At 41.5% G+C, this 12,111-nt stretch overlaps 1 pseudogene; it reads left to right on the top strand.

Annotated features, from left to right (window-relative positions):
- On the top strand, nt 1–2,265 carry LOC136539086 (chitinase 2-like; annotated as a pseudogene).
- Nucleotides 2,266–12,111: the final 9,846 nt, after the last annotated feature.

Raw genomic sequence — 12,111 nt, 5'->3', positions numbered from 1 at the left:
ATGGGCTCCTCAAAGCTCATTGCAGCCGTTCTTCTCCCAGATGCTGCCCTTGTTATCGCCCTCCATGCCCCAACGACCAGCGCAGCAAACTCCAACCTCTTCCGTGACTACATCGGCGCCATCTTCAACGGTGTGCAGTTCAGCGACGTGTCGATCAACCCCGACGTCCAATTCGACTTCATCCTCTCCTTCGTCATCGACTACACCACCACAACCGATCCTCCTTCTCCGACGAACGGGCAGTTTAGCATCTTCTGGCAGGACTCGGTGCTGATGCCCTCCGCGGTGGCCGCCATCAAGCAGAGCAACCCGAACGTGCGGGTGGCCGTCAGCCTCGGCGGCGCCACCGTGAACGACAGCCCGGTGTTCTTCAACATCACCTCCATCGACTCCTGGGTCGACAATGCCGTGTCCTCCCTGACCGGTATCGTCCAGCAGTACGGCCTGGACGGCATCGACATCGACTACGAGGAGCTCCAGGCGGACCCGGCCACCTTCGCCGAGTGCATTGTCTGCCTGGTGATGACGCTCAAGAGCAATGGGGTGATCAAGTTCACGTCCATCGCGCTGTTCGCCGACGCCGCCGACGTGCAGAGCCATTACCAGGCGCTGTGGTTGAGCTATGGGATTAGCGTGAATGCGTGATAGACTACATCAACTTCCAGTTCTACGCGTACGACACGAGCACAACCGCGGACCAGTACGTGAACTACTTCGACGAGCAGATGGCCAACTACCCCGGTGGCAACATCCTGGCCAGCTTCACCATGGCGCCGATGACCACCTCAGCGCCTGCCAGACTCTGCAGTCGGGAAAACTCTACGGCATCTTCGTCTCACTACTAGACTCAGTGGCTTTACCGTGTCATAGGGGCACTCGGCAAAGCCCAATTTACACTTGAGAAAGGCTTTGCCGAGTGCTGTACTCGACAAAGGACACTCGGCAAAAAATAGGTCGATAAATGTGTCTTTACCGAGTGTTTTTTTGTCGGGCACTTGGCACCTTTGCCGAGTGCCCGACACTCGGTAAAGTTAGAACCGAAAAAAAACTAAAAAAATAGGAAAAAAATAGAAAAAATGGAATTTTTTTAATCGGTGGAGGCCCCCACCGAGATTCGAACCCGCGACCTCCCGCTGCACGCGAACCTCCTCTACCACTACACCACGCTGTCACTTGTGTCTAGATTCCGTTTTAGTTCCCAACATATTATACTAAACCGAGTGTAAATTGCTTGTTTGAGGTCCTAAACGAATTCAAATAAAAAAGTTGTAAACTACAAAGTTTCATAACTTTTCGAGATCTACACTTTTAGTTTAGGAAGTTTTTCCATCTGAGGTCATTTACAAAATTTGAATTTCAAAATTTTGAAATTCAAACGTAGTTTTGCATGACAAGATGATTTCAAATCAAAAAGTTGCCAACTACAATGTTTCATAACTTTTTGAGATCTACGGAGTTTATTTTGGTTGTTTTTTCATCCGAGGTCATTTGAAAAGTTCGAATTTAAAATTTTTAAAATTCAAACACAGTTTTGCATGACAAGATGATTTCAAATCAAAAAGTTGCCAACTACAATGTTTCATAACTTTTTGAGATCTATAGAGTTTATTTTGGTTGCTTTTCCATCCGAGGTCGTTTGAAAAGTTCGAATTTTAAATTTTTGAAATTCAAACATAGTTTTGCATGACAAGATGATTTCAAATCAAAAAGTTGCCAATTACAAAGTTTCGTAACTTTTTGAGATATACAAAGTTTATTTTGGTTGTTTAGTCATCTATTCATCCGACATGGTCGTTCTAACATTATTCACAAATCTTACATATCTCTCTTATAGTTTCATAAACTAAAAGAGAGATATGTTAGATTTATGAACAAATTTACTTTCACTTTGTCATATGAAGAAAAGACCAAAACAAACATTATACATCTTGATGAGTTATACAACTTTATAGTTGAAAACTTTTTTATTTGAATTAATTTACTATTTCAAAATATGCTTTGAAATTTTCTTAGACACTCGGCAAAGAAGCTCTTTGCCGAGTGTAAAAAAAACACTCGGCAAAGGGTTTATTTGCCGAGGGTCAAAAAAACACTCAGCAAAGGCATCTTTATCGAGTGCCCAAAAAATAACACTCGGCAAACCACTTGGCACTCGGCAAAGAGCCGGTCTCCGGTAGTGTCTGGGCTGTGGATTACTCTAAGAGCCAAGGGTTCAAGTACGAGACACAAGCACAGACACTCTTGGCTAACGCCACCAGCCACTAGTAGATACGTAGCATGGACTTTAGCTTGCTTCGACTATTTACAGTAATACCAGACACTAGTAGATAGCATGGACTTTGTAAAGTAATCTCCTCCTGTACGCGCGGTAGGAGCAGGCGCTGAAAGGGCTCTCCTGCACTGTAGCCATGGTAGGAGCAGGTGTCGAAAGGCTCCCCTACCACACTGTAGCCACAGCAGGGGCAGGCGCTAAAGTTAGTCCTGCTGTCACATCTAGTCACTGTAGCAGCATGGCAGCCTGGCATGCCTGTGTACTAGGATTAGATATGTAGAGTTGTATATATAGCTTCCCACTGCAACTCAGTAAAGAGAGCGAGTTTAGTTTTGTTGTAACACCTCGGTGTTAAGCTTTGTATTTGACACTTGCATTTTATGAGCACAAGCATCATCCAAGCATTCATGAATATGAGCATATGAAATTTCATCTCATTCTTATAGATTATCACATGAAATGTTGATTTTATATATATGCTTATGCTTGCAATCATGTATGGCCAATGTATGAGATGGTTGTGAGGTCATGAAAACACCTTAGACACATCTAGGATGGTAAATGGAACAATGTTTGTATTCATGGCATGGGACAATTTTGCTTCTAAGTGTTGGTTTCATTTGAAATGCCATTTTTATTATGCTAGTTTGACTAAAGTTGAACAGTAGCTTAGAATATTTGCATGGCTGTGTGACCTAAATAAAAGTTGTAGTTCTTGTCATGGGTAACAAACTTTATTTAAGGGTCATGAGCTAATTCAGTGTCTAACATGGTCAAATAGAGCTCACAAGTATCAACAAAATGTTGTTTTGTGATTTAAGAAAATTTCTAAGTGTTGAAACGGTTTTCAGTTTCAAAGTACCTCATTTTGGAGCAATATAGTTTGTAACCAGCAAGAATTTAATGATAGTTCCTAAAGCAAAGTTGGAGATCTCACATAGCTCTACAATTGTTATTAAGGAAGTTTTTGCTAATTCGCCATGGATTAGGTGTTATAGAATCGCTAAGTCACGCTGTCAGATGGATTCAGAGGCACCTGAATTGGTGCCGCGCGCGTGTCATGGCCGACCGGCCATAGGCCGTGGCGGCCGCATGGCAGTCGTACGCTAGCGTTGGCCTAGCCAATCAGGCCAGAGCGGCACATAAGCACCATGCACTCGCCGCTCGCTCCACTCACTCGCTCTCGCCTTCTCTCGCTCGCTCTGCCTCGCTAAAGCACCGCGCTAAGCTCGCTGTGCACCGCTGTAGCCACTCGTTCATCTCGACCATAGCTACTCTGCCCTCACCTCCACCTCCTCGAGCCACCAGCATCACCTATCGACCCTAGGTATAGCGGCATTTAGCCTCGCCGTAGCCGTCGTCGTCACCAGAGCACCGCCACGCTCGCGACTTACCGTGGCCGGGCCATTCCACCACACCACATGCCTCCATCTTGTCTGGTCTAGCACCACACTAGAGTCTAGATGCTTAGGCCAGATCTAGGAATGACACCATCGCTTGACTGTGTCGGAACGAGTCGTGGCCGCCATGGCCACCGTGGCACTTGAGCTCGCCGCCGCCGAGTTAGTTCACCGTCTCCCTCCTTTCTCTCGTGTCTTAGGTCGAGTAACCCTAGACCTAGCTAGTGCCATGACGGAGACACACCTTTCATCGCCATCTAGCTGGAATAGTGAGAGCACCGCTATGCTCCGTGCGCCGCCGCACGGCCATGCATGCGGCTAAGCTCACCGACGCCACCTCAAGCCCTCACCTGCACCGTGTAGCTTTGCTAGGTCACTAGGATGGAGTAGCCATCCTTGCGCTGATTGTGCCATAGCCGAAGATGGTCGACATACTACCGTCCGACCTCCGCCGTCTGCCATGGCCGCCGTTGAGTTTGCTTCGGTGAGCCACCGAGCCAATTAAACCTACCAATCGATGCGCGGGGATGAGAAGAGTGCAACGGTGAAGACGCTACCATCGGAGACCTCGCCATCGGCGAGTTATCACCGGTCAGCGCCATCCCCTGTCTTGGTCTCACTGACGGGTGGGTCCCATTGACCGCGGGCCTCAGCTGTCAGCCTGTGTGATGTTTTGATTTTCTGATTTATTTTTCTAGATTTGAAAGCATGTTTCAAAAATTCATATTTAGAGCTAGGAGTGTCCAAATGGGGTGAACCAAATTTTGTTGGTTTCATCTTGAAGTGTATTATTTGATAAAAATATGAATATACTATTTAGGGTATTTTTCTAGGAGAATTAAATTGAGCAAGATAAGTGCTTTTAAAGTAGTTTATATCTTGTAAATTACATAACTTGAGCTAGGAAGGTGATAAAATTGTGATTCCAATTTTGCTAGTCTTGTGTTGACATGCTCTAGCTAGGAAAAATATGAAACCTATAGTAAGCATACACAAAATATGGTCTTCCTATTTAATTCTAATTAATTGCTAGTTTCTAGTTAAATTAATTAGGGTAAAAATACATAACATATGATCATGAAAATTTTTACACAGTATCCTTATGCTTGGAGGAATGTATGAAAAATATTGAATCTGTTGTTTGGCACTTTTCAATATGCCAAACTATTTTTGCTAAAATAAGCCTATGTAACTTATTATTTTTGTAGAGGTAGTTGTACTTATCCAAATGGCATGAAATTTATACAGTAGACTATTAAGGTTATTTGTAGGCGACCATAATTTTCTCAGAATTTATTAAGCAATGTGATTATTTATCCTTTAAATCACCTTATTATCTAAGGAAATTAATAAATGGATATAAATAATTTAGTTATGTTTAACCATAATATTTTCTATGGTTCTTGTGATGCATATGATCTATTGATGTTATTTGTTTGGCTTAAAAGCAATTGGTTGTATGTAACTAGTTAATTATTGCTTTATAATTCAACTAGATAGCTGCGTATATAGTTTCGGTTGTGATGATAATTTTATGATGATAATGGTCTTTTCTATAAAACTTGTTAATAATAAAGTTGTAGATAACTTACTTATCTACCTTGTGTTAAATTTTCATAGTCATAGGCCTTATGTTTTAAGAATTATGTCTGTTAGAAGTCTACTATCAGAAATGCTTACTCTGTTGAAAGATCTGAAGGATTGATTTGTTTGACCTAGATAACTACTGAATAACATTAAGATGATTAAAATAAAGTTGTAGACAATTTTATAAGCTTTCCAAAATGTCCACAACCATATTTTTTGATGTGTATAACTCTGGTTATGGTCAAAATAAGTGGCTGTTGTCTTGTAGTGCAGAAAATGAATTACATAAGTGTTTACTTAAGTTACTAGAGAAGAAATATGCACATACTCAGTAAAATAAGATGCAACTTGTTATTACTTTAATGCAATGCTATTGAAAACACTTATGAGGATGCATTCATCACATCATATCATATTATACATGTTATCATATATGCATTCGTTATATCTTATTTTATGCTCATGCATATAGGATCGTCCAAAGAGATAACTCTGTTGGAGTTCAACGAGGAAGAAGAGGAGGATTAGCAGGAGACACCTCAAGTCGTAGCTCTAGGAGAAGAAGAGCAAACTCTTAAGGACCTCCCTGAGTGCCTAGATCACTGGCCAACCTCTTTCCTCAAAGGCAAGGCCCGGAGTATTCTAAGTCTTTCATATTTTACAAAATATCACTTGAGTCCTTTACGTTTGATGTATTAGGTTATAAGAGTTGATTGGAAATATTTGATGCATAGAACTACCTTGTCTAGTTACATATACCTTTAACCCTGCGTAGGTTTAGGATCCAATACATGCTTAGCCATGCTTAGACCGATAGAAGTATGGTGATTTCTTATCACCTGTGAGATATAGGTGGATATCGAAGCACGGTTGACTATATTTGCTATCGTGAAAAAGAACCATGGGGTAATATAAATGGAGGCCAGGTGGAGTCTATGTGTAGATTGACTCATGTGATTCCGTCTATGCCGATTAAGGAGCGTACCATTGTTGGTGCTTTTATTGAGATTGAACGCATGCCTCTCACTTAGCTGGCCGAATAACTCGTTCCGACCGCGAAGCCGAGTAGCTCAACTTAGGCCGGGCCCCATTCTATAAAAATGCACACTCTGCATGGTAGTAAGGATGTGCGGGGAGCTAGATGTTAGCCCAAGTGTAGGCCAGGCCTAAACGTCCTGGCAGCTGGTTGTCCCTGATTGTGCGGCGCTGTGTGAACCCGTGAAATGTGGACCTAAGTTGTACCAAAGATGACCATTGATCTAGTTTGCCTAGGTTTGTGTTAGAAATAAATTCCCAGCTGGTTGAAATCGATTCAAATCGCTGTCTCTCCCGGATAGTGAGAAACTTGGCTAGTCCCAACATCGTAGTAACTGTGTTATGAAATGATGGTTATGATGAACATGGAATTACTACACTGGCTACGGTTACTATTGTATGCTACTAAATGATATACCACATGTTTAGCATAGGTTAGTTGCTAATCTAGAAATGAATAGCTATAATTAACATGATGACCGAATTATAACTGTATACTTGAATTGGTAAGCTTTTTATGCAAAATGTTGTCAAGCTAGCTCCACTTATAAAGCCTTGCATAATCCTTGGAGTCACTTTGTTTTAAGTTTATGATGGGTAAGTCTAGCTGAGTACCTTCTCATACTCAGGGTTTTATTCCCATTATTACAGATGGTACAGTTTATCATGGCTATTGCAAGAACTGTTTCTGTCCCACCGTGGACGAGGAGTGAGCCCTAGGCAGGCATCTCTTATTAATACTTCTCATATGCTTTTAGGGATGTGATCATGAGTTGACACTGTATTTAAACTATGATAGCAGATGTTAGTTTCAAACTTTAATTTGCTTCTGCTACTATTTTACTGAACTTGGTTTGTAATAACCTAAATTCGTACTCTGATCAATGAACTGTATTTGTGAACTTTATGTAACATGTGACATATATGTTGAATCATATACGATCTTGGTTGTATGTTGATGGTTAATTGAGACTCTTCATGGTACTCGATGGACTATCGAGTTTATATGGGCTCAAGTATGATAGAGCGACCATTTGCGGGCTACCATTGTACTTGTGCTCTTATAAATTGATCAGTTCTGCTACAGCTGGCATTAGAGCAAGGTTCAACATTAATTGCCACATGTGTATTTAAAACAAAGGTTTTTGGTTTCCAAAACCAGTTTTTTAGCAACTTATAGCTATATATATAGGTGTTTAAAACCTAGAGTTGAATCTAAAGTGTGCTAGTGATCACTTCCTTTATGCCCAATTAAGGACTTCAGGTGGCTAATTAAGTACTAACTTGGGGTTTTTATTTTCGTCGTTCATACGGTATGCTATTGTATGGATGCCATTCACTTGAGTGGTAATATATGGATCAAATGCCTCTACGCCTAAGGTAAGGTGCCAATCATCATCACAGTAGCATGACCACAAGATGTGAGCGTATGGTCTATGTGGAGAGTTAGCTTTGATACTGAAGTATATATATGTCTCATATATATATGGAGGTATTTAATTGTGGGTTAGCTTTAATACGACTATATATGCTTAATTGTATGTATATATAGGACGTATTTACTCTCAGGTAGCTTTGATATAAAAGTATATATATTGGGTATATATATATATATATGAAAGTATTTAGCTTGCAACCTAGAGCCTAGATTTACATTCTGCATATATAATTGTGGGGTTGGGCTGAAATGAAATTCTTATGCAGGTACACTAACAGCGAAATGTGTAGCCTGATTTGCTATGTTATATGTGAGAGAATGTATGTATGCCACCATGTATGCCATTAGAAGTTTTAAATTTTCCTAAGTTTGTGAGGACATACGGAACGTGCATGCATCATGATAAATCATTATTTCATACTTGTATTGTTCCTCCCCTTATAAATCTCTTACTCAGTTATGTAACTCTTATCCATTATGACGTTGTCTCACGAGAGTTGCACCATGTTGTTGGTACAGATGGCAGCACCGGCTAGAAGTGAGAATTTCCTGTTGATGTTTGGTACTCATGCCCTACTTTGGAGAGTCTTGCATTATGCGGGGTATTATGAACCGCCCCTCTATTACTAGAATGATGTATACCTAGAGGGACAACCATGGTATGAAGTACAGCTGGCCATACTAGCTCGTAACCAAGCACCATTCTGGTAGGAATGGAAGACGAAATCCAAAAGAAGAACTCCTTAGGAGGCTACCCAAGTAGTGGCTTTTGAGGTGCTAAGTTAGATTTGTTAGCAGCACGGGGATGAGCTTACCGGCAGTGCTGCTGGTACTTTTCCTTGGGTGGAACCATCCACAATAGTATGGGCATAGCACAATAGCAATGCATTGATCCGAGACCGAGATGAGCGGGCATACAGTTCTAGTCCCGCTATGAGCGCAATGTTTGCAGTGATGAAGATGTTCTATACTTGTTAGGACACCAGGGACTTCTGGAAGGAGTCCTATACCACTTGCATAGATAAGCTCATGAGAGCCAAAGCTACACAGTGTAAGCTAAAGAAGTGTGTGCGCAAGCATAAAAAGGCAACAAGTGAGGATCGATGGGAAACTGATCAGGCATATGTAGCATTAGGAAATCTCCACACCCGAATGGAGTGAGTTGATCAGCAGAGAGCTACCGCCCAAGAGGCGAGAGCAGATGATTAGGTAGTACTAGCAGGACTGCAGGAGTAGCTAGAGGCCGCCCATGCCAAAGTGTTCACAGCTACGCGCCAGCGGAACCTAGCAAACAACCGTGCAACTATGGCAGATGCAGAAGAAGATAGGGCCCAAGCCTTGAGTGTACAGTAGGACCGTGTTGAGAGGGACTTGTGCTAGCAGCTTGCACAGACCCAGAACATGGTGGTTGATCTTTAGCATGAGATGCATTTCTTGAACAACCAACTGCACCCGATCCTTAATGAGGAAGAAGAAGATCTAGAGATGTTGGTCGAGGATGACGGTTGGGAGAATGAAGAAGTGGAGCTATAGGATGAGGATGATCCTATCTCTGACCTCAACAGTGAGCTTGCTAAAGATTAGAATCACCTAGTGACTAGTTAAAGTGCTAGATGTATCCCTGTTATTCATGTAATGGACTTGTAGCTTGAAGTTTGGTATTCATGCCCAAGCTCAACAAGTTCGTGGTTATGTTTATCAATGATATCTTGATTTACTTGGAGAATGACGCAGACCATGCAGAGCATCTGAGAATTATTTTGTCCAGATTGAGGGAACATAAGTTATTTGCCAAATTCAACATGTGTGAATTTTGGTTGAGCAAAGTACCTTTCTTGGGTCACATCTTATCTAAAGATGGAATTTCTTTGACCCATCCAAAGTACAAGAGGTCATGGATTGGAAGGCCCCGACTTCGGTTCATGAAGTTCGGAGTTTTCTAGGGTTAGCAGGTTACTATCGTCATTTCATTCCTGATTTCTCCAAGATAGCTAAGCCCATGACCAGACTACTCTAGAAGGATGAAAAGTTCAATTAGACACCAGAGTGTGAAGCTGTTTTTCACACCCTAAGAACCTTGTTAACTACAGCTCCTGTTCTAGCACAACCCTATATTGAAAAACCTTTCAATGTGTTCTGTGATGCATCGGGTATAGGTTTGGGGTGTGTGCTCTTGCAAGAAGGTCGAGTTATTGCCTATGCTTATCAGCAGTTGAGAAATCCTAAAGTCAATTGTCCTACGCATGATTTAGAGCTTACAGTAGTTGTTCATGCGTTGAAGATATGGAGACACTACTTGTTGTAAACACATGTCACATATATACCAACCACAAAAGTCTCAAATATATCTTCACTCAACCTGAGCTGAACATGAGGCAGTGAAAATGGTTAGAGCTGATTAAGGACTATAATTTGGAAGTGCACTACCATCCAGGGAAAGCCAATGTTATAGCAGATGCACTTAGTCGGAAATTTCATTGCAACACTTTGGAAGTCTTGTTGGAAGATGGATTTAATTTGTTACATCCTGTTGTGCTACACTATATCACTGTTAGTTGCTCACTCGAGAGCAAAATCATAGAACTACAGAAGATAGATATAGATGTATTTCACATCAAGCGAAAGATGAAAGAACAAGGAACCAAGCATTTTAGGTTGGATGAAAGAGGTGTGCTATGGTTTGAGGATAGGCTTATGGTACTAAAAGACCGTGAACTTAGAAATCAAATTTTAGATGAAGCTCCTTCATCCAAGTTGTCTATCCATCCAGGTAGTAACAAAATGTATCAAGATTTGAAAACCCATTTTTGTTGGACCAAGATGAAGAAAGAGATCGCCGCCTATGTCGGTAGGTGTGATAATTATAGTAGAGTCAAGGCCATTTATTTGAAATCTGTTGGATTACTTCAGCCGTTGCCTATTCTAGGCTAGAAATGGGAGGAAATAAGTATGGACTTTATTACAAGCCTTCTAATGACACAACAAGGTCATGATTCTATATGGGTCATTGTAGATCGCATCACCAAGTCAGCACATTTTGTACCGATGAACACAAGGTATCTGGCTACGAAGTACGCTGAACTGTACATTTCTCAGATCGTGAGACTACATGGAGTACCAAGGACCATAATCTCAGATCGGGGACCACAGTTTATAGCTCATTTCTAGGAACCCTTGCACCAGGCCTTGGGAACTAAACTAATAGAAGTTCAGCATATCATCCACAAACTTTGGGACAGATTGAGCGAGTGAACTAGATCTTAGAAGATATGTTGAGAGCTTGTGTTATATCTTCCAAGGGTTCATGGGAGAAGTTGCTACCTTTAACCGAGTTCTCCTACGATAACAGTTATCAAGCGAGCATCAAGATGGCTCCTTTTGAAGCCTTATATGGTCGAGAATGTAGAACTCCCTTGAATTGGATTGAGCCCGGTGAAAGAAGATATTTTGGCATTAACTTTGTCACTGAAGCTGAAGAACAGGTACGCATTATCCAATAGCACATGAAAGCAGCTCAATCAAGATAAAAGAGTTATGCTGATAAAAGAAGAAGACCACTAACCTTTGAAGTGGGAGACTAAGTATACTTAAAAGTGTCACCCATGAAAGTAGTGTAGAGATTTGGAGTAAAAAGAAAGCTTGCGCCTAGATATATAGGGCCATACAAGATTATTGAATGGAAAGGAAATGTTGCCTACAAGCTACAACTTCCTCTAGAGATGAGTGCAATATTCGATGTCTTCCATGTTTCTCAGTTGAAAGGATGTCTTCGCATACCTAAGGAAGCCATTGCACCCACCAACATTAAGCTCCAATCGGATTTAACTTATGAAGAGAAACCAATCCGAGTGCTAGAAGAAATGGAAAGAGTAACACGGAGCAAGGTCATTAAGTTCTACAAAGTGGCGTGGAATTACCACAGTGAACAAGATGCCACGTGGGAATAGGAGGATTACTTATGTGAGGTTTATCCCTCCTTTTATGAGGAATGGTAGGTCTTTCAAATCTCAGGACAAGATTTCTACAAGGGGTGAAAGGGACCGTGATGCCTAAGAGGCAGGGGGGGTGAATTAGGCAACATAAAAACTCTAACTCAAAACTATGGCCTTTTTTCTATTCTTAGCAAAACATATGCAAAGGATAAACTATCTAAATGTGCAACTATGGTTTTGCTAGTGTGTTGCTATCTCTACCGCAAAAGGAGTTATGCAAACAATGTAAATGCAGAAGCTAAAGAGTAAGGTAGAGATATACAAACTCCCATCGATGACTCTAGTATTTTTACCAAGGTATCGAGAAGCGTCCAAGCTTCCCCCTATTCCTCATTGGAGCCCCTCGCAAGGGCCAAGCTCCTGGTTAGGTAACTTTGTGGATAGCCC

This window comes from Miscanthus floridulus, chromosome 2 (genome assembly GCF_019320115.1).
Source record: "Miscanthus floridulus cultivar M001 chromosome 2, ASM1932011v1, whole genome shotgun sequence".
In the NCBI taxonomy this organism is placed as follows: Eukaryota; Viridiplantae; Streptophyta; class Magnoliopsida; order Poales; family Poaceae; genus Miscanthus; species Miscanthus floridulus.
Note: the sequence above shows the minus strand (reverse complement) of the source record. Positions and strands in the feature narration are given on the sequence as shown.